This window comes from Ictidomys tridecemlineatus (genome assembly GCF_052094955.1).
Source record: "Ictidomys tridecemlineatus isolate mIctTri1 chromosome 12 unlocalized genomic scaffold, mIctTri1.hap1 SUPER_12_unloc_5, whole genome shotgun sequence".
In the NCBI taxonomy this organism is placed as follows: domain Eukaryota; kingdom Metazoa; phylum Chordata; class Mammalia; order Rodentia; family Sciuridae; genus Ictidomys; species Ictidomys tridecemlineatus.
The window spans coordinates 829,849-853,230 of record NW_027520963.1 but is presented as its reverse complement, the minus strand read 5'-3'; the positions used below and the strand labels follow the sequence as shown (position 1 = coordinate 853,230).

General features: G+C 43.6%; 1 long non-coding RNA gene across 3 annotated transcripts in view; it reads left to right on the top strand.

Annotated features, from left to right (window-relative positions):
- Nucleotides 1-23,382, top strand: part of LOC144372342 (uncharacterized) — a 69,751-nt gene that overhangs the window by 16,613 nt on the left and 29,756 nt on the right. For 2 of the 3 annotated variants that reach the window (XR_013432357.1, XR_013432359.1), the window contains exon 2: nucleotides 5,240-5,329. This is a non-coding gene — a long non-coding RNA (uncharacterized LOC144372342). Of the gene's footprint in view, nucleotides 1-5,239; nucleotides 5,330-8,924; nucleotides 9,952-23,382 lie in introns of all 3 variants that reach the window. The other variant, XR_013432358.1, reaches the window with a different exon arrangement.

Here is a 23,382-nt window from a genome sequence, read left to right as displayed (position 1 = left end):
AAGAATATGTTTAGTTTTGTAAGAAACTGCCCAACCGCCTGTCTACTAGTTTGCAGTTTGCCCCAGGAATTAATACAAGAGAGTTCTGGCTGCTCCACAGCTCCATCAGTACTTTGTACTGTCAGCGTTCTGGGTTTTGACCATTCTAATAGGTGCGCAGTGATGTCTCTTTATTGTTTTAATTTGTAATTCTCTGATGACATCTGATGTGGAGCATCTTTTAATATGCTTGTTTGCCATTTTTAGTGAGTTATCTGATCAGGCCTTTGACCCACAGGCTGCACCAAAAGGTTTGTTTTCTTACCAAGTTCATTTTAAGAATTCTCTGTATATTCTGAGTAGCAATCCTTTATTAAAATGTCTTTTGCAAAGTTTTCTCAATCTGTGGCTTGTCTTCATTCTCTTGAAGCAGACAGTTGAGCTAGTGCCTTTCTCTTGGTCCTAAACAGTAGAAATCTTTGTCTCCAGGGCTAGAGTGATGGCCATGTGGTGCGAACACCAATGGAGAGCCCCGGCACTGGACTGGCTAATGGTGGGTTTTTATTGAGCTAGCAAGAAGAGGAAGCAAGGCTCAGCAACTAGAATCACCAGATGAGAGTGCACTCAAGGTCGTGAGCAGGGAGCAGCTTCTGGAGGTGACAGCACCACGGACATGGGCCGGGCAGGTCTGGATGGCTGTAAGAATGTCCAGTCGGGGCTGATCATTAAGGGCTCAAGCTGTCATTATTGATAAAGCCCTTACTGCTGGAATCTCTCTGATTGGAATCAATGGGCTCAGATTGGAAAGAAAAATGCTGAATTCTTTTTTTTTTTTCTGCTAATATTTGTGAATCCAGACCTGTGATCAAATATCAAGAAAAAATTGAAAGATTTCAATTTGGATCAGACAGCATCATGAACAAGCCGCCTTATTGAGCCTCCTCAGTTCTGAGTTTCAAGCCAAATGTAAAAGGAAGAGAGGGGGGAAAGACAGTGACAGAAAGAAGGATGGGAAGAGAATAAAAAGAGAAAGGCGAGAAGGGGAAATCAAGCAAGCAGGGAAGCAGGAAACGAGGAAAGTTTGCTATTATGGGCTTTCCAGATGGCTTAAAATTGAAGACATGCTGGGGTGGAGCTCAGCAGCAGAGCACTTGCCTACCATGCTTGGGGCCCTGGATTCCACCCCAAGGCCTGCAAAAGAAAAAAAAATGAAGAAGGCAATCACAGCAGGAAAACTTAGCTGGCTCCTTTTCACCTCCTACCTGCCTGCTTGGCTCGAAGTCATGCCCCACCTCATTACCTGAGGAAGAGCAAGAGGCCCGGGCAGCCGGGACCTTGTCCAGGATCACACGGTGAGCTCAGGACATTGTGCCTCTTCTACCTAAAAGCTTACAGAATTGGCTTCTTGGACGTGATATAATTAGAACCTCATATAGAAAGCAAAAGTCATTAACAGCAGAACGAAGATGACTGCAAATTGACCTACAGAATCGGGGAAAGAGGTAGCTGGAAGCAGGTGACTTCATTTCCACAATGCAGGCAACAGGGCAGTTTCACAACCACCCTGACATCCTGGAAGGCTTGTGGAGGAGAACTAACCCTCAAGGCACAGGAGCTCCCAAGGGAAAGAAAAAAACAGAATGAATGAGAATATAATCTTACATTTATAAAAAGCAGTACCTTTTTCAAAACAATCATGGGTGTAAAGCTACTGTCCTTGCCAATTTGTCTCAGGTTGGGAAAGACGTACAGGACACAAGTAGAGCTGGCAGAGGGGCTGATGGACCCTAGCCCTTGCCCAGTGCCCTCCTCATGCTGTCTGTCCCTTCAGAAGGGCCTCCACAGACATCTTTCCCCACTGTTTATTCTCCACTGGTGCCGGCCCTGCCTCTCTCATGGCCCTCAGCATCAGGAAGGATCCCTTTCCCCAGCAACTGTACCTTCTAAGTCAACATTTTTCATGCCTGACTTGTTGGCCCCCACCCTTGCTGCTGGGAAGAGCCATCTGAAAACCTGGCCCTGGATCCCTGTGCTCACTGGGGGCACCCAGGTGGTGAACTTTAAAAAGTCACAAGGTCATTCTGATGTGCGCTGAGGGCTGAGAACTTTCCTGGCCCTGTGAGAGGGCCTATTCTATAATTCACAGTTGCCAGAGTTCAAGAATATTGAGGTTTCCTCAGGACTTTGTATGAAGAGGTACTTAAAAAAAGTTAAATACATTTTTATTTGATACATAATCATTGTACATATTTATGGGGTACTTCAATACATGCATACAAATATGCACAGAACAGATCAGGGTACTTGGCGTATCTATTACCTCAGACATTTACTTTTCCTAGGACCATTCAAACTCTCCTTTACTAGCTGTTTTTCCCCCCCAGACTCATGCACATATTTAGCTCAGTCACTTTGCAGCAGGTGTGGGGGTACGCACCTGTAATCCTAGAAACTCACAGGCAGCCTGAGAAAATTAGCACAATCCTATCCCAAAATTTAAAAACTGAAAAAGCCCTAAAGATGCAGCTTGGTAGGAGAATGCCACTGGACTCCAGTACCACAAAAAGGGAACAAAACAAAGCCAGAGAGAAATTTGTCACATTGCCAAGAGAGTGGATTAATATGATTGGCAATTCTTGAGTTTTAGCTATTTAAGAATGTATTTGCATCTGAGAGTCTAGGAAAGAAAACAGTGTCAGAGGGTGAATTCAATTTATAACAGTCAACATTTGTTAGATAAGCAAAAGACAATGCTGGATGATAGCTTGACTACATACTCTGAATTTCATTATGGTATATTTGAATTGGAGTAGTAAAATTCATACATTGAAAGTATATGACTTGATGTTTTAAAATAAACATAGGAAGGATTTGTAGGAAAAAATTATATAAAATATCTTCATCATCGCGTAACATTTTTACAATGTAGGTTCAGTTCTCTTTCCTCGTTCTTTACCTCAGGCAACCACTAATTGAACTGCTAGATTTTCATACAAATGTTAACTTACAATGTAAACTCTTTTGTCAATTAACATGCTTTTGCGATTTTTTGATGTTATCTTCACCTGTAGTTTGTCCTCTCTTATTGGCAAGTAGTATTCCACTGAGTGTATAGACCATATTAATTTATCCATTTACTAGTTTATGGTCACTTAGGTTATTTCCATTTTTTTTCTACTGCAAAAAATCTATGACTAAAATATTCACACACACAAAGTTTTATGAGAGTATATTTTTGTTCGCTTGGGAAAATACATAACAGTGTGATTCCTGGGTCACTAGCTGTTTTGAAATATTCGGTTTGTTGTTGCCAACCATAGTTACCCCACTGTGCTGCAAACACTGGAATTATTCCTCCTACCCGTGCGTATTCCAGAAGAACCCCGTGGCCATCAGCCCCCTGTCTCCATCCCCTTCTCACCCAGGCTCTGGTGACCACTCTCCCACTCTTCTCTTCTCCAAGACCAATGTTTCAGCTTCCATATGTGAAGGAGATGTGCGGTATGTGTATTGCATACTTTACTTATGTCACCTAATGTCCTCCAGTTTGTCCACTCTGCTGCAAATGAGAGGACTTTCTTTTTGTGGCTAATATTGTGTATGTACAACATGCTTTCCTGACTTGTCCATCTGCCAGTGAGCGCCTAGGTTGATTCCACATCTTGGCTGTGGTGAAGAGTTCTGCAGTAAACACAGGATGCCTTCTTGAGTTACACCCCAGGGTCTCATGCGGATGGGCTGAGGACTCCCTGCCTCTCACTGGGAGTCCTACCATGAGCTCCTGGAGGTGGAAGCTGGGCATTGCTTTTGGTGGTTTCCTCGTCTTTTGCAGATGTGGTCAGAGTGCAGTATCAAGTTCTGCCACACACACACAAATGAACCTGCAAACAAAGAAAATGCGTTGTTAAATAACTTCATCATCACAAATTAAAGGAACAAGGCATCAAACTCTCCGGCGATGATAGATAGACCAGAAATAAAACTAGCAACCAGAGAGCATGCAGGAAAGGCTAAAATAGGTAGCATTAATAAAGAAAAAGAAAAATACAATCCTACATGGAACACCTAACCAAGTAATTAAAATGGTTAGAAAATCAACAAATCAGTCAGCCCTTGCAAAAAAATAATAATAATTGTACCAGTAAAAAAAAAAAGAGAGTAAAAAAAATGGAAACAGAAAGAAATATGAGCCCAAGAATGGAAACCAAGATTTGATTCTTTATTTAAAAGCATGACTGAAATAGTCTGGCTTGACCAACCAACAAAAGAGAAAGAGTATTATGAGAATATTAACTTGTTTTAAAAAGGCAATTATCATCATTTAAAAAGGCAGTCACCACATAGAAAAAACATTTTTTTCTTAATGTTATCTACAAGTTCGTGTAGCTGTAACTGCTAAGAATGATTGTGCAAATTAAATAAGCCACTTGAGAATCCAGACTGTTGGGAAGTCTGGCCTTGTGTCATCAAAGGCACACTCTCCAGACCTCGAGGAGGTGTGGGAGCAGGGAGACCAGAGCCTGGGACCCTGGTGCCACTGCCACTCCCCTCCTGCTGGCTACTCTCCGGCTTCCTGTCCAGTGGCTGCTGTGGCCTAGGGCCCCATGCTCTGAAAGAAGGTGGCCCAGTTGTGACCATGCCCATACAGTGCTGCTTCCAACAGTGGGCCCAGAGGACCAAGCCTCAACTTGTGGGCCTTTGGAGTGGACACCTACTCAAGCCAGAGCACTCGTCAGGGGAGTCCAGATTTCGTTGTCTTCTTTTAGAGAGTAGTGGGCTTTATTAATTTACTGGTGTGTAGACTGGATCTCACTGTAGACTTCAGGGCAGGTCTGGAATTTTTCTTAGTCTCTAGTTGGAGAAAACCTTACTCTTAAAATCATGGCCTTTTGGGGGGGATCTAAATTAAATGCCCAGGATGATTAGCAAGATCTCTTCCTTCTAAATGGTCAGAATATCAAACTCTCCCAAAATGTGTGATCTCTGGGATCTCTGGCCAGCTCACAATGCTGTCCTCATCCCCGGTAGCTATTCTCTACCAGGATTTTAGAATTTGGCCAAGATTCAAGGTGAATTAAAATGCAGTTTTCTGGGGATATTTCTCGGTCAGTTCCATCTGTCATATCTGCTTCCTCCTTTCAAATAGAGCACTATGCCCTGGGCTGAACTCCTAGAGCTGCATTTTGGAAAACGACCCTAAGCAGGAACATGGGGTGGATGGAAGACTTATATTGAGTGTTTTTTTTTTCTTTCTTTCTAGGATCACATTCCTCTATTGTCTGCTGCCCGGTGCCTGAAGAAGAGTTGCTTTAGCATCTTGTTCAATTTTATCGTTGATCAGAGAAGTAAGGTATGCTTGGCACCTTTCACCCCACTCTAGCAGGAACCAGAGAACTTGCTCCCAAGTCTCTTTATCACACATGTACAGTTATGCTCTCATAGAGATGGTAATTTTATCTGTTGGATGAGAATTCTGCCTGTTTACCTCTTTCTACAGAGGCTGGGTAAGGGATAGAAATTAGGAAAGAGGCTTGGATGGGGATTTTGTATGGGAAGGCATGTGCCTGGGCCAAGCACTACCTGGTTGTCCGCCCTATGGAAATGCTACCGTACTAGTTAGGCACCAGGTGCTGCATTGCCAGCTCCCACTCTATACACATAATTCCCAAATAGCAGTGCCTCCTGTCTTGAGATTCCCCTGAGGTCTGTTTCCTTCGTGGACCCAGATATACAGTGATCACCATTGGCTTATACCAATTGGAGATGAGGACTCTCCAGGGCTGTACACTACCATCTAGTGGTCTGACAGTAACTGGGAAACAGCATTCCTCCCGGGGCTGCCCTTTGCTCTTTTAGGGAGACATAGGCCATGCATGGCTCATGCAGAAGAGCACAGCTCTGACCTGTGGGAGCGCCACTTCATTGTGGATCAGCAATAGCACTGAGGCTATTTAGACTGATTCCTTAGCCTTAGTCCTTGTTTTCTGAGTTCAATGTGATCGTCACCCATGTGTTAATGCTGCCAGCATTTTTTTTAGTGATGACCATTCTCTTCCTTGCTGTTTCTAATTTCTACATTGATTACGTGGGCTCTCAAGTTCCCCCCTTAGAATGGCATATTTGCATATTCTTTTTTATGTGCTTATCTTTGAGCTCCTGTCTCTGTGAACTAAGTTCTTATTCATTTACCTTAGCACCTAAGCTGGTTCTGAAGGCATTCCTTCAGTTGTTTGTGGCATTATCATCAGGGATGATTCGTCCCTGGAGCACTCTGCCTTGACCCACAGGACTGACAGGAGCCCAGAAAAGAAATGTTTTTATTTCTTTCAAAGTCAGAAAAATAAATAATACCAAAAATATGACATTGAATCTATACTGGTGTTATATTAATATTTGTGCCAATGAGATCATAAAGTATACTTTGAACACCATTTTTATGGAGGAAGGACATTTTTATGTAGGAAGGAGTTCAAAAAGACAAAAATTCCCTGTGACCACAAAAGTCATAATGTGACCCTGATTATTTTACTTAACAAATTAACATGAATTCCTTGGTATCACTTATCACCTGGATCCTAACTGAATGTCCCTGGCTGTGTTGGAGTTATCGTTTCTAGCTGGTTTGTGGGGTTAACACCTTGTGCTTGGCTGGCAAGACTGTTGAGTCTCTAGGGTGCCCCTTCTTCCCCTGAGCCCCACGCTGACGCTGATGACCTTTTGCAGAAACGTTAGTTGCCTAGCCACTCTGGTTGTCTATAGCTACCTGTTTGATTCTTTGTAGTGGCATTTATCTTCTTTCTCCATTTTCTACATTGCTTGTTAGGGAAGTTAGTTGTTCAGGCTTCGTATCTACATGTTGAATGTTCAGGGTAAGGATGCGTCAAAGGCAGGGTCATATTGCTTCGTGTCTTGTTATTACAGAGGTGCCTAACGGCTGATGTCCCAACTATAGTGACGCTAAGATCAGCAAAGACATTCAGGTGGTGATGGATGATAATTAAATGCTTCAACTTTGCTGCTGGAGAATGCTCTTGTCTGGTCTTGAAAACCGTGATTTTCCTACTTTGTTCATTCTTGTAGCAGTATCCTCAACACTTGGAAAGATTTGTTCAGATGCTTCATACAGAAAAATCAGGATAAATGCTTATTTTTTCCTTTAAACTGCTGATTTTCATATTAAGCAGTTGGTAAACTGGTTGCTTTTATTGCTGTTCAATGAACCTGAGTGTTTTCCTCTTTCTGCTGAAAACAGAAGCAATACAACCCAACAGCCATGCCTGTGCCGGAACCCAGGCACCCTGAGCAATCATCTCCAGGAGAGGAGCCGAGATTCCTTAAAGGGATGGTTCCAGGACTGGGGCAGGAAGTACACAGGACAATGCCCAGACAACTTTCATGCCGGAAAGCTGAAAGTTATCAAAGAGTAAAGACTTGAGTTGAAAGGACATAGGGTCTTACCACAGCAGACAGAAAGAACATCAGAAAAGACCTATGTAAAATGTTTTTCTGTGTAGCAGAGATTGAACCCAGGGGCGCTTAACTACTGAGCTACATCTCCGGAACTTTGGGTTTTTATTTTATGACAGGGTCTTGCTAAGTTTCTTAGGGCCTTGCTAAGTGGCTGAGGCTGATCTCACATTGCCTCAGCCTCAGCCTCCTGATTTGCTGGAATTACAGACAAAATGAAGTATTGATTAAAATAAACCAACCATATGAAATCTATGTGCTCACTATAGGGAGGGAGGGAGAGAGAGAGTAGAGGGAGTATAAAAAGTGCATATGCAACATTTTAGTTGTCGCCAAACTTCCTCTGCAGAAGCTTCTATATCACTTCCAGAATTGTGCAAGCAGTGTTGTTTTCAAACAGATTCCCAACAGAATACACCAGTGAACTTGGAGGAAAGTGATGTCATCATGGTGTAGTTTTTATTTTTACTTGTCTCATTTTGAGCCCTATTGAAAAATTTTTCTCAATTCAAAGTTTTTTTTCAATTATTTTCCTATGAACTTTCTGTGCATTTATCTTTTAAATTTACTCAATGGCTACTTGACCTGTTTCCTCCTAAATTTCTAAGAGTTATTTGTATATTAGGGACAGTAGTCCTTTTCTGTAATATAGGTTGCAAATACACTTTCCCACTTTCTCATTTTTTGATTGATTGTAGTCATTTTTGTTTGTTTGCCATGAAAAATTTTTTATTTTGTTTTTCATTAATGCAATTGAATGTATTCGTCTTTTAAAATTGCTTCTGGATGTTGTGTCATTAAATGGGTGATGTCTTGGATTTTTTTTCAATACATAAAATATTGTATTTACATAGAGTACAGTAAATATAAAAGATTGGAATATGAGCTGGGTGTGGTGGCAGTCGCCTGTATTCCCAGCCCCTCAGCAGGCTGAGGCAGGAGAACAGCAAGTTCAAAGCCAGCCTCAGAAACTTAGGCCTAAGCTACTCAGCCAGACCCTGTCTCAAAATAAACTATAAAAAGGGCTGGGGATGTGGCCTAGTGGTTGGGTGTCCCTGAGTTCAATCCGAGGTACCAAAAAAAAAAAAAAAAAGATGATGAAATTAAACTATTTCCCCTTTTTATTGGTTCTTTTTAGTTACACATCACATTAAGGTTCATTTTGACGTAACTATAAAAGCTCAGAAGGTAGTTTGCTATAACTCAGTCCCTGCTTCTCCCCTCTCCCCCCTCCTGTCCCCCTCCCCCCTCCTGTCCCCCTCCCCCCTCCTGTCCCCCTCCCCCCTCCGCTCCCCCTCCCTCCTCCCCCTCCTCTCTCCTCTTCCCCCTTCCCCTCCCCTCCCCTCCCCCCTCTTCCCTTTCCTCTGCTCCACTGATCTATTTACTTTTAGCTTTTTGCTAGTAGTCCCAAAAGCTAAAAGTAAATAGACTTTTCTGTTTACATTTGGACTTCTTGATTCCCTGCCCCCACACACCAGTGCATCTGTTGAGCCACCTGATGAAGACCAGGCATTTTGTGATCCCAGAGAAACAGGCAGCTGATGGCTGAGCTGGCCTGGCCTTGGGCTGCCTGGCGCCCACCCAGGGCCTGCGAGTCCTCCTGCCGGACAGACAATTCCCCAGAACATCCACAATGGAGGAGACCGCTTTGTGCCCAAACCTAAGACCAAGGAAGACCACTCCGTGGTGGCTGCGGGGCGCCGAGAAAGCAGGCCCAGCTCAGATCTCAGGAGTGACCACCACACGGGCTCCACCTCCGACTGCAGCTCCTCGCCTTTCACACGCCCCCCGCCCCCCCGCCCCAATCAGGTTATGAGGATGCCCGATCAAGAATCACCTGCTTCCCACACTCTCATAGGCCCCCAGTCCTGAGGCTCCTGTCCTTTCCTGCTCTTAGTGAGACCCCGGGTTCCCCTGCCCACTCCACTTGCACTGCCCTGTTCTGGTAGCCCAGGGGGCCGAGGAGTCCCAGGGGAAGGAGCAGGGCGGGGGTGCGAGTGCAGGTTCCAGGCTGCCAGGTGTGAGCCGAGGCACCGGGGCTTTGGTGCACCTTCCTAAATCCAGGTGTGGCTCTGACTCTGGCAGAGAAGGTCCACCCCAAAGCCTCTCCAATCTGTTCCCACTTATCCCTAGTGTCCCTTTCCACCAGGCATCAGCCAGGAGAGGACCCCAGGGAGGCCTGCAGGGCCCATTTGCTCTGCCCACGTCCGGTGCCCTAGGGAAAATCCTCCAGACTTGGGGTGGGCGTGGAGGGGGTTCTGCCAGCCGGTGGTCGCCCAGCACCACTGCCCCTCTGTTTGTTCCACTTGGAGTCCCCAGCTTCTTGACGTTTTTGTGTATTTATGTCCCTTTCCCTTTTTGATTGCTGTGAGTCAAGTTTTTATTGGTTTTAAATGTTGGCTCTCTAATTTTGTCAGCGCTGGGGAGGGGAATTCTGCAGTCTTGCCGCTTTCTGGTAAAGAAGGTGTCTCCGTCCCCCACCAGCTTCCTCCCTTAAAACACTTGGTGAGTAATCCTCTTCTTCACCTTTTCTGTAGATCCTGCAAGCTCTCCTTTCTTTTCAGGTGATCATTTTGGCAACAAACGTCATTTTTCCCCCTGCTAATGTATACTTCTTCCAGGTATTAAAACAGAATCAGGCTCTTGGTTGAATAAAGGAAATAAAAAATACCAGAAATTCATGGCAAAGGCATCTTCCTTTCACCTAGTGTATAAGTTGGGGCTTACTGCAGTGGTGACCTGTGGTCATTCCTCAGAGTTTATGTCCATGCTACTCAATGTCCCATGTCAATGGGGACCTTTGCTCAGTGAATGGGCAGCCCTATTTATAAAGGATTTTGTCATTGTCTTGAACAAAATTGTTTCCCCAGTGTCTTAGTCTGCTTTGTGCTGCTATAACAGAATACCACAGGCTGGGTGATTTATAAAGGAGAAATTTATGTTCTCACAGTTCTGAAGGCTGGGAGTTCAAGGTCAAGGGGCCACAGGTTCCGAGTCAGGTAAGGGCCCCCTATTTGCTTCCAAGGTGGCGTCCTGATGCTGTGTCTTCACAGAACAGTGGGCAGGTGAACCCACTCCCAAAAGCCTTTTGCACAGGGCATGAATTCATTCACAAAGACACATGACCTGGATGCCACAGAGGCCCTGCCTCCCAATGTGGCTGCAGTAGGGATTAAGTTTCCCACAGGTGGATCTGGGGACACATTCAAACCACAGGACCAGTCAGTTCTCCTCTGAACTGTTCTCCACCACCATGTTAGGTATGTCTGTGCACCTTCTCCAACAGCCCCCAGCTGGCTGTCTCAGCTTAGGCTTCTCTTGGTTAAGCACTTGCAGCGACTCTCGCTGGCCTCTCCATAGCAAGAAAAACACTCTATGTGGAGACCCGTGGTCCATAGTGTGCCACTCAGAACTGCAGTGACCAGGGATGTCAGGGGCATGAGTTTAGGAATTCTGCTCACCACCAGCCAACTGTTGGCTCACACAAGCTTGTGGTAGTTAAAATACGGACCTGATTCTCCTTATTTATGCTGGTACATTTAAATTTTTTTATATCCAATGTCGGATACTTCCAATTAGCCTAGCTCCCTGGGTGGTAAGTTCTGGGAGGATCCGTACTGAATGATCATGGCAGAACTTAGCCCTGTGATCAAATAAGAAATAACTCTGCAGACACTTTCTGTATTGTTTCCACGCCCACCCCCTACCCCTTCTCCTGGGCAGCTGAACAGAGTGGTCCTGGGGGGAATGGCCTTGACCATGCTGAGCTCAGGAGCAGAACACTCAGGCCCATAAGTCTCAGGCCCTTTCTGTCTCTCTTACAGCCCTGAGAAAGGAACCAGGGTGAGCGCTGACCACCCTCCTCTCTCTCCTACTTGTCTCTTCCCTTCTGAGCCCTCTGTCTCTGCTGAACTCAGAGCTGGGGGCACCCTGTGCGCTCAGAACCCACAGCTGGGCAGTCCCTTCAGGAAGTTGGAACTCTGGCGGGGCACGCCTGCCCCCTGCTGCCCTGTAGGAGGAAGCGCAGCCTGCGCTGGGGAGGGCTCCCAGTTCTCCAGAGGATGCTGTCTCAGTACATGTGTGCTGCTATGGCGGACAGCCACACGCTAATGACTTTGTAAAGAAGAAGGATTCCTTTCTTATGGTCTTGGAGCCTGGGAAGTCCAAGATCGGCAGGCTTGGTGTCTGGGGACAGTCCCATCTGCGTTTCCAAGACAGCCTTGAACTCTGCAGACTCCAGAGTTCTGTGTCCTCCTATGACAGAAGGTGGGAAGCAGAGGGCGAAGCTCTACCTGTCAGGTCCTTGGGTGAGGGCACTTCATCCTGCTCACGAAGGCAGAGTCCTCATGGCCAGTCGTCCACCTCTTCACACCATGAACAACACACTCAACCAAAGAAGCTGCTCCTGAAACCACAAACTGTGGCTAATGCCAGCGAGAGAGGAGCTGGGGGTCTGGGAGGCTTGAGGATGTACGGCTCGTGTTCCTTTCCTCTGGACAAAGGCATTCATTACTTGGAATGGAAGAAGAAAAAAATGAAAAATTGCATCATGAGCCAAGGGCTTCAATGATGTCACAATGCATAAAAACAACATCTGTATGTATAAGCACCTCGAGGATGGAAGAGGTCACCAGTCTTGGCTCTTGGTTAGAAACGAACTTCAACTGTGGGCTGAGCTTCTTTACCCAGTTCTCACACATTGCACAAGTGTTATCCTGCTCAGGGGTTCACTCATAAGCAAAAATCTATTATGGTTAACTGTGCTCCATGTACTGGGGAGGTGTTTAGGGCGGATGAAGGGAGGAAATAGAAACTTTAGTAACACAGTCTCTGTCCTAAGCAGCTCACAGGATGGAGGGACCTGACAAGGCAGAGTTCACAGAGGGTCAGACCATGGAAAGCGTTCACTCAACGCCAGCTCTCTCCCATCCCTCTCTGGTCCCCCGAGTGTCCCCCTGTACGGTACCACCTGTACTGCTTTCCTACCTTGCTTCTCTTGATTCTCAGCTTAGGGGCTATTTCTCTGGGCAGTCTTTGGCTTTCAAGTTCACTGAAATGTATTTCTGGGTTACTGTGTCCGCACCACACTGGGTTTCCAAATGCCTGGTCCACACGTTTGTTCCTTCAGCAGATCCTCAGCTGTGCTCATTGATGAAATTCAGGGCTTCACACAAGATGTAGCCCATAAATAGCCACTGAAGGGATTGTGGCTACTCAGCTTGGAGAAGAGAGCCAACAGGACAGAGACGATCAGACTTGTGAAGGTCTTTCCTGGGCTCTGTGTCAGAGGCAGAACTGACTGATTGATAGAAGAGAAAGACTGTGGCTTCAAACCAGTAATGTTGCCCAAACCAGAGCCAACCCAAAGTAGGATGCCCTGCTTTTGGATCCTTGGTTACTAATTTTTCCTTTATGTAAGTGTGAAGGCTCACGTGTGACACAATTCAAGAAAGTTCAGAGGAGAAAAGATTGGGTTGTGAGAGTCTTAACCCCATCAGTGAATTCATCCCCTGATAGGGATCAACTGAGTGGTAACTGAAGTGGTGGGTGTGGCTGGAGGAGGGGGGAATTAGGGCTTGGTGTGTGTGTGTGTGTGTGTGTGTGTGTGTCTGGCAAGTGGAAATCCTTCTCTGCTTCTTGATCACCATGATGTGAGCTGCTTCCCTCTGCCACACACTCTGCCATGATGTTCAGCCTCACCTTGAGCCCCAAGAAATGGAGCCAATCTTCTATGGCCTAGGACTTCTGAAAATATGAGCACTCAAACTTTTCCTCCTCTAAAGTAGATCTGGTTGAATCCTTTAGTCACAGCTGCAAAAAAAAAAAAAAAGAAAAAAAAAGCTGACTGAAACAGTAAGTAATGCTGAGATGAAAAGATTCTGTCAGCTTCTAATCATTTTTGAATAAATATCATATAAGTAACCCTATCAGAAAATGTTGCAGTCATAATTAGCTAATGCAAAGTTTCAAGAGATTTTAGTTCTACTTACAGCATTCGTTCTGAAGTACTTTCTATAGGAGGTAGGCAGTCAGCATTCGTTACTCCTTAGTTTTTGATTAATTGACTTTCTCTGACTTTGACAGGAGAAAGGGGAAATCTAGGATTCCTTTGCACGGCATGGTCAGATGCAAGTGCAGGGTAGGAGTGCCCTCTAGCTGCCACATTTAAATCAAGAGAAATAAATTTCAATCGCAGCCATGTAACGATCGCACGTCCCCCTCTAGTGGCTGAAGTGGATACATGCAGCGTTTCCAGTCCCAAAGAGACTAGTGCTGCTCACTATGCCCTTGAGGTCTCAGGAAATGAAGAAATAGGTGGAGCCTCAGAGATGGCGAGGTTCAGTTTCTTCATTTGCAAAAGAAAGGGAAAAAACCCCTACGTTCAGAATAGGGAAGTGACTTGCCCAAAGCCAGGCGTTGCAAACAGCCTAGAATAGATCCTTGGCTTCCTAATGCTGGATGAATGTTTCCTGCGGGCCAGGTCTAGCCTGGATGCTGCAACTCTTGGTTTCCTGCCCACACATGCTCCCCTGACCGCGGGCATGTGTGGGCAGGAAGGTGGGCGCCAGGAGTCCTTCCTCTTGGATAGTCTGAGCTCCATACGAACAAGCTGCTACCCTCAGATGGCACCACAGGTTTCCCTTCCTCAACCCGCCCCAGCGTGAGCCTGGCTCAGTATCCCTCCCGCTGTACTGGCGCCATGACACCTAGCCTGCAAGCGAGTGTTGCACAGCCTGAGAGTCTGTCCCTGGAGGCTGACCTGGAGCGCCCTGGGCGAGCAGATGGGGGCTCTCCGTATTGCCTCTCTTTACCGGGGCTGGGAGGGGCTGCTCCGGGCAGGTCTCTCAGGGCTAGGCCAGCGGTCCACCACTGCTCCTTCCCGGTCAGCCTCAAACCTCAAGGGAGGTGCGGCTCAGCCCAGTCATTCTCAACAGAGATGGATTCTGCCCCACAGACAATGCTCTCGAATGACAGGTTTTAAACTTTGTGGTGGTGTGAACGAACATGAATTTAATGCATCTGCTTCCAATTTTGACTTTTGATCTTTCCCCGGCTTCGGCGGGATACTCTCCAGGGCCAGCATCAGCGGGTCCCCGCTAGGGAGTCACCTGGGGAGACTCCCTAACTGCCTGGCCAGTATTTTTTGGCGATTGCGTTTTCTCATCTCATCATGTCTATACAACTCCCCTTCGCGTGTAGACGAGCCATCCAGTGCTTCTGTATGGACTGTCCCCTGTCGTGGTTGTGCCCTACTGCGCAGACCAGGAAGGCTCTCAGCGCGCCGGAGCAGGTGGGGCTCAGCCGCGGTGCCCGCAGGTCAGGCGTATTCTGTGCACCTCCTCTCCCGGTATGGTCAGGCCGGGAGGGGTTATGATCATGATGACATTATGATAATAATGATCCTCTGAGGAGGGAGCTTCTATTAAATGACAGGTCGGTTTTCTCGGTTTTCTCGGAGAATGGCAGAGCTGAGGTTAATTCCGGGATCCCTGGTGGGTTCCTGTACAGGTAGACCCAGCTCAGGGCCACCCCTGACGGTCATAGTGACATAGGTCACACATGTCAGCTATAGGGACAAAGAAAACTGAGAGGGACTGAAGAGGGATTCCGGGTCTCTAATATTTAAGGGGCAGTAAGAACACAATGCACACAGTAAAAGAGAGGAAGAGAAAGGAGGTAGTCGGAGGAGAATTGAGAGAGGAGACACGCAGGAGGGGCAGCGTTCTCAGAAGGAAGTGGGCAGCAGTGTCCACCCCCGGAAGAGACCCGAGATAGAGTCAGGATGCCGCTGGCAATGGCCGGCCATGCTGATTTGCTGATGCTGGTTTTGCAGCTTCGGTGAGTGATGAGGACTGAAGTCAGGTCTTAACTGACTGAGGAGGAAGAGGGTACCAAGAAGGGGAGTCCTGGGCGTGGGCAGCTCTTCCAAAGCCAAATACAAAGGGAGGGAGAGAGAGAAGTGTGGTGGCCAAAGGGAACTAGAAGCTGGAGGCCAGGCCATGATGATGATGATGATGATGACGAGGACTGCAGGAAGCTCAGAGATGGTAGGTTGTGGTCATTGGAAACCACAAAGTAAAGCAGCATTCAGGAGCGCACATGGGGCCCACAGTTAACAGAGTCCCTGCAGCCACTTGAACCTGGAAGCTGAGAAGAGACACCCGTGTCACTTCATCAGAGGGGTGACTGCCAGCACCTGTGGAGTGGCTTGTCCTGTGATCACGCAGCCACTCAAACTCATGCTTCTCTGTCTGAAGGGAAGCACAGGAATCGCCCCAGGCTGAGCTCTGGGCATGTCACTCGCAGACCTATGGTTTCCCCAGATCCTTCTCTGGCCAATCAGCATCATCAGCAATATCCCTGTCCCTGCTCCAGTCCCATCAGTGTCCCTAGGATTTGTAGTGATGTCCTCTCCTTCATCTGATGTTAGCAGTTAGTGTCTGGTCTCTCTCTCTCTCTCTCTCTCTCTCTCTCTCTCTCTCTCTCTCTCTCTCTCTCTCTTTAGTGATCCTGGCTATAGGCTAATCAATTTTATTGATATTTTAAATATTTATTGATATTTTAATCAGTTTTTTGTCTTGTTGATATTTTCTATTGATTACCTGTTTTAAATTTCACTGATGTCTAATTCTTTAAATTATTTTCATTATATCTGGCTTACTTTAGATATAAGTTGTTTTTTCCCCCCAGTTTTTCTACTGTGGAATATTAATGACTTTAGATGTTTCCTTATTTGTCATATATGCAATCAGTTATTCAGATGTGCTTTATGACCCAGGATATGGTATATGTTGGTGGATGTCCCATGTGCATTTAAGAAGAACTTATAATCTCTGATTATTGCATGAAGCAGTATACAGATGCCAATCATATGCAATTGGTGGATTGTGATATTGAGTTCAATTATGTCTACTCATTTTCCTACGTACCTGCTAAATCTCTCCACCTCTCATAGAGGACTGTTGGAGTCTACAGCTCTAAGAGTAGATTCATTTACTTGACCTTGCATTTCCTATGTTTTTTGCCTTGTTCTGACTCTCTGCTATTAGGTGCATACACATACATACATACACATACATCGAGAATTATTTTTTCTTTGAGAGTTGACTCCTGTGTAATTATGTAATGATTCATTATCCCTGGCCATTTTTCTTTCTCTGAAGTGTGCTCTGTTTGGAATTAATGTAATCCTTACAACTTTGTTTTTTAGCTAGCAAGGTCTGTCTTTCTCTATCCATTTACTTTTAGTCTATATCTTCTTACATTTAGGTTGGATTTCTAATAGACAACACATGGTTGAGCCTTGTTCCTTGAATCATTTTGACAGTCTCTTTTTTAATTGATATATTTAGATATTTGACACCTAAAGTGATTATTGATGTAGTGGAATGCATTTTTATGATATTTGTCATTGTTTTCAATTTGTGCTCTTAGCTTTTGCTCATTTATTTTCTGTCATATTTCTTCCTTTTGTAATATTAATTAAACTTTTTATATGATTGTCTTTTCTTTCCCTTATTAGCATATAACATATTTTTATTTACTTCTTTTAGTGGTTTCCCTAAATTTGCATCTACTTCTAAGTCCATTTTCAATAAAATTATACTGCTTCAGGGATAATAAGGAATGTGTAATAAAATTAGTTCTAAATTCTTCTTCCTGCCCTTCATATTATTGCTGTCATCCATTTCACTTAAGTAAAAGAATACACAAACCATGTTCCCCTATGTGACAGTTTCCCTATTACATCACTTGCAGGCTAATCCTAGTTTTCTAAAATTCTTGGTCTTATAATTCCAAAGGTCTTTCCCTATCTGACTCCAGTTCTTATACATGTTTTGTATCTTTAAACTATGTGTGTGTATGTGGGGAGGGGCGGTGTAAGATTGTTTAATATTTTTCTTGAAAATGGACATGATGTCCTAGTTAAAAGGAAACCCCATAAACCGGCCTTGGATAATGCAGTGGAGGGGTGTGGAGATGGTGCATTCTTTGTCCACATGATTAGTTCTCAGTCCACCCTGAGTCTGCGCCTGTGGACCGTGATGCTTACTGGCTGCCTCTCAGGAGCCCCTTCCCTGTCGGTACAGAAGATGGAGAGATGGAGCTTGAGGAGAGCACCTCCCTTTCTTATTGAAAGACCTGGGATGAGTGTTTTCTTCCCTCAGACAGGAGAGTGAAGAAATCCTGGAGAGTAAGGTCATGGTGAAATCGCCTGTCGCCCGAGGACAGGCCTTGTTAACAGGAACAGAATGCTCTGAACAAGTTAGAATGGTTAACTTTCCCGTTTCCTGCTAGAAGCAAAATGGGACATATTCTGTCAGGATCTGCTGGGACTCCTAGAGTGAAACCCACAGACTGGGCCCCTGGACTCGGTTCTCCTGAGTTTGACTCTCACACTGGGTCACGCTGAACCACCAGCAAGTTGCCAGGTACAGTTTGTTTTTCTCACCTTGTACTGATTCTCACAGACGTGTCTGCTCAGGGATTCTGCCCTGTGACTTGTGTGTTGTGTACAATCCCATCTGTCTGTCCAAGTTTGGAGGTGGCAGTTGCTCTGTGACCTTGCTTCTCTGACAGGTTGAAGAGTTGCTGAAGCCCCAGGCTGCTCATCTCTCCATGTGCTGAGGTACAGTGTGACCTCGAAGCTCCTAGTATTCTGCACCACCAAGGTCCTGAGTTCTATTTTAACATTGATATCATGTTCTTGGTGACAAAGTTTTGACTAAGTCTCCTTCTCCCCTTTCTGCTTCTCTCCTTGGGAGACCATTACCACCATCAGCAGAATGTAAAGAAAAACAAAAAGAGAGACAGACAGAAAAGCGAGCATCATGTAGGGGCAAAGTAAAAGGGGCTTCTCATCTAAGCTGCCAGCTTTATTTATATCCATAAGTTACATTAGGCCATTGACATCATTGGTGCATATTGCTCATTGTATAAAGTTACTGTTACGTGGGCAGGTTTAGGCACAGTGACACATTGGTGTTGTCTAAGAGAATTCCTTTATTTCCAGAACTGAGTGTCTGAGATTAAGGCCGAGGCTGGTAAGACACTAGCATAGAGCCTCCTCTTGAAGGACATTACCATAGCAGCTAGGCATTGAGCATGTATTAATCATCTTACTAGTTCCAGAGATTAACTGTAGAATATTCCAAATGTGGATAACAGGGTGGCTGTTACCCTCCAGGAACTTGCTCACCAGAGGAACACTGCCTTATACATATCAACAGTCAGAATCATTATAGCAGAACCTGCGGGACAGAGACTGGTGACAGAGTCCGCAATCCCCTGACATGCTGCCAAGAGAAACCAGGCTACTCATCCATGCCCTAGTGTGTGGGTCAACTCTGCATCTCAATGGTGGCCACTTGGTGTTGGCAGTTAAATGTCTAGACCACAGATTGTACTTTCCAGCCAAGAGTGTGCAGGTAATGACATGGTTAATTATTAACACCAACAGGTTAGTAAAGCCACCATTCCAGGACCCTCTTTAGAGACTAGAAACTCCCAACTGTACCCTTAAGGAAGGGGTCTTGGTTCAGTTCCTTGCTCCTAAAGACCCTATGCAGCCCTATAGGGACAGACAGGAAGAAGAAGGGGGCAGGTGAAAGAAGTTATCTCTCATTCAGACAAAATTTTGATAATTGTTATGATAATTATGATAATTATCATAGCAAGCTATTAAGAACAAGTTGACTCTGAAAGTTACATGAAAATTTCATGAACAAATAAATTAGAAATATCTAACAAGGGGCTGGGGTGGTGGCTCGGTTGTAGAGCGCCTGCCTACCATGTGCGAGGCACTGGGTTCAATTCTTAGCACAGCATATAAATAAATAAAATAAAGGTCCATTGACGACTAACAATTCTAAAATATATATATTTAACAAAAAATGTGTAGAACTTCAATAGCACAAAGGGAGTGAAAATATATTTCATATTCCTTGATACAGTTTTTTTACTATAACAGTATATTAGAGAAGAATAAGAATATTTTGTATTGAATAAGTTGGTTTTAAAAACATGAACTGAATCATCATGTGGGTTTTTTGTTTTAGACCAGATCATGCAGTGAGAATTATCTTTCCTTTTTTTTAAAATTTATTTTTTCTTCTAATTTGTTATATGTGACTGCAGAATACATTACATTCATATTACACATATAGAGAACAATTGTTCATATCTCTGGTTGTACATAAAGTGTATTCACACTATTCATGTCTTCATACATGTACTTAGGGTAATGATGTCCATCTCATTCCACCATCTTTTTGACCCCCATGCTTCCTCATGTCCCCTCTCACCCCTTCCCCTATCTAGAGTTTATCTAATCCTCCCATGCTCCCTCTATCAAACCCACTATGAATCAGCCTCCTTATATCAGAGAAGTCATTCAGCATTTTGTTTTTGGGGGATTGGCTAACTTCACTTATCTTCTCTAACTCCATCCATTTACCTGCAAATGCCTTGATTTTATTCTCTTTATAGCTCAGTAATATCCCATTGTGTATATATACCACATTTTCTTTTTATCCATTCATCTACTGAAGGACATCTAGGTTGGTTCCACAGTTTAGCTATTGTGAATTGTACTGCTATAAACATCGATATGGCTGTGTCCCTGTTGTATAGTGTTTTTAGTCCTTTGGGTATAGACTAAGGAGAGGATAGCTGGGTTAAATGGTGGATCCATTCCCAGCTTTCCAAGGAATCTCCATACTACTTTCCATATTGTTTGCTCCATTTTGCATTCCCACCAGCAATGTATGAGTATACCTTTTCCTCTACATCCTTGCCAACATTTATTGTTGTTTGTGTTCTCAATACAAACAACAAACTGACTGGAGTGAGATGAATCAGAGTAGTTTTTATTTGCATTTCTCTAATTGCTAGAGATGTTGAACAGTTTTTCATTATTTGTTTGAATGTATATCCTCTTCTGAGAAGTGTCTTTCAAGTCTTGGCCCATTTATTGATTGGGCTATTTGGTTTTTTTGGTGTTTAGCTTTTTGATTCTTTATATACCCTAGAGATTAGTGCTCTAGGGTATATAATTGTGAGGGGTAAAAATTTCCTCCCAGGATGTAGGCTCTCTGTTCACCTCACAGATTGTTTCTTTTGCTGAGAAGAAACTTTTTAGTTTGAATCCATCCAATTTATTAATTCTTGGTTTTAATTCTTGTGCTATAGGAGTCTTATTAAGGAAGTTGGGGCTAATCCACATGATGAAGATTAGGGCCTACTTTTTCTTCTATTAGACACAGTGTCTCTGATTTAATTCCTAGGTCCTTGATTCACTTTGAGTTGAGTTTTGTGCATGGTGAGAGATAGGGGTTTAACTTCATTTTTTTATTAATTTTTTAGTTTTCAGCAGACACAACATCTTTGTTGGTATGTGGTGCTGAGGATCGAACCCGGGCCGCACACATGCCAAGCGAGCGCACTACCGCTTGAGCCACATCCCCAGCCCCATAACTTCATTTTGTTGTATATGAATTTCCAGTTTTCCCAGCACCATTTGTTGAAGAGGCTATCTTTTCTCCAATGCATGTTTTTGTACCATTGGTCTCCCAGTCTGTTTTTGGTGCCAATACCATGCTGTTTTTGTTACTATTGCTCTGTAGTATAGTTTAGTCTGGTATAGTGATGCCACCTGCTTCACTTTGCATGCTAAGGATTGCTTTAGCTATTCTGGGTCTCTTATTCTTCCAGATGAATTTTATGACTCTTTTTTGTTTTACTATGAGGAATGCCATAATTTCATTTTATTGGAATTACATTAAATCTGTATAGTACTTTTGGTAGTATGGTCATTTTGACAATATTAATTTTGCCTATCCAAGAACAAGGGAGAGCATTCTATCTTCTAAGTTCTTCTTTAAATTATCTCTTTAGCATTTTGAACTTTTCTTTTTTAAAAAATTTATTTAAAAAAATAAATGACTGTTGAATGCATTGCAGTTTTTATTACACGTATACAGCTCAAATTTTTCATATCTCTTTTGTATATAAAGTATGTTGTGTCTTCATACATGTACTTTGGATAATGATATCTATCACATTCCATCATCCTTGCTAATCCCCTGCCCCCTCCCTTTCCCTTCCACCCCTCTGCCCTATCTAGAATTCATCTATTCCTCCCATGATCTATACAATGAAATCCATAAAGAAAGAAATCAAAGAAGACCTTAGAAGATGGAAAGATCTACCTTGCTTTTGGATGGGCAAAATTAATATTATACAAATGACCATACTTCCAAAAGTGCTATACAGATTTAATGCAATTCTAATCAAAATCCCAATGGCATTCCTCATAGAAATAGAAAAAGCAATCATGAAATTCATCTGGAAAAATAAGAGACCCAGAATAGCGAAAGCAATCCTTAGCAGGAAGAGTGAAGCAAGTGGCATCACTAAACCAGACCTTAAACTGTACCAGTGATACAGAATAGAGGACACAGAATTACAATTATCTCATTTTACAGAATTACAATTATCTCATATTAGAAAAAGGTGCCAAAACATGCATTGGAGAAAAGATAGCCTCTTCAACAAATGGTGCTGGGAAACTGGAAATCCATAAGCAACAAAATTAAATTAAACCCCTCTCTCTCACCATGAGCAAAACTCAACTTGAAGTGGATCAAGGGCCTAGGAATTAAACCAGATACTCTGTGTCTAATAGGAGAAAAAGTAGGCCCTAATCTTCATCCTGTGGGATTAGGCCCCAGCTTCCTTAATAAGACTCCTATAGTGCAAGAATTAAAACCAAGAATCAATAAATGGGATGGAATCAAACTAAAAAGTTTCTTCTCAGCAAATGAAAAAAAAATCTGTGGCGTGAACAGACAGCCTACATCCTGGGAGGAAATTTTTACCCCTCACACATCAGATAGAGCACTAATGTCTAGGGTATATAAAGAACTCAAAAAGCTAAGCACACACACACACACACACACACACACACACACACACAAATAAAAACAATCAACAAATGGGCCAAGGATCTGAATAGTCACTTCTCAAAAGAGGATATACAATCAATCAAGAAATATATGAAAAAATGTTTATCGTCTTTAGCAATTAGAGAAATGCAAATCAAAACTACTCTAAAATATCATCTCACTCCAGTCAGAATGGCAGCTATTATGAAGACAAACAACAATAAGTGTTAGCGAGGATGTGGGGGAAAATATACACTCATACACTGCTAGTGGGACTGTAAATTGGTGCAGCCAATATGGAAAGCAATATGGAGATTCCTTGGAAAGCTGGGAATGCAACGGCCATTTGACCCAGCTATCACTCTCCTCGTTCTATACCCAAAAGACTTAAAAACAGCATACTGAAGGGACATAGCCTCATCAATTTTTATAGCAGCACAATTCACAATAGCTAAACTGTGGAGCCAAACTAGGTGCACTTCAGTGGATGAATGGATAAAAAAAATGTGGCATATATACACAATGGAATTTTATTCAGCAATAAAATAGAACAAAATCATAGCATTTGCAGGTGAATGGATGACATTGGAGAAGATAATGCTAAGTTAGCCAATTCCCTCCCCCAAAAAACAAATACCAAATGTTTTTTCTGATATAAGGAGGCTGACTTATAGAAATCTGTACTTTTCATCGTAGAGGTCTTTTACATCTCTTGTTAGGTTGATTCTCAAGTATTTTATTTTATTTTTTTAAGGTTATTGCAGATAGGGAAAGTTTTCCTCATTTCCCTTTTAGAGGATTTGTCACTAATATACAGACATGCCTTTGATTTATGGATGTTGATTTTGTATCCTGCTACTTTGCTGAATTCATTTACTAGTTCTAGAAGTTTTCGGGTGAAATTTTTTGGGGTCTTCTAGGTGTAGAATCAAATCATCAGCAAATAGTGCTAATTTGAGTTCTTCTTTTCCTATCCATATCCCTTTAATTT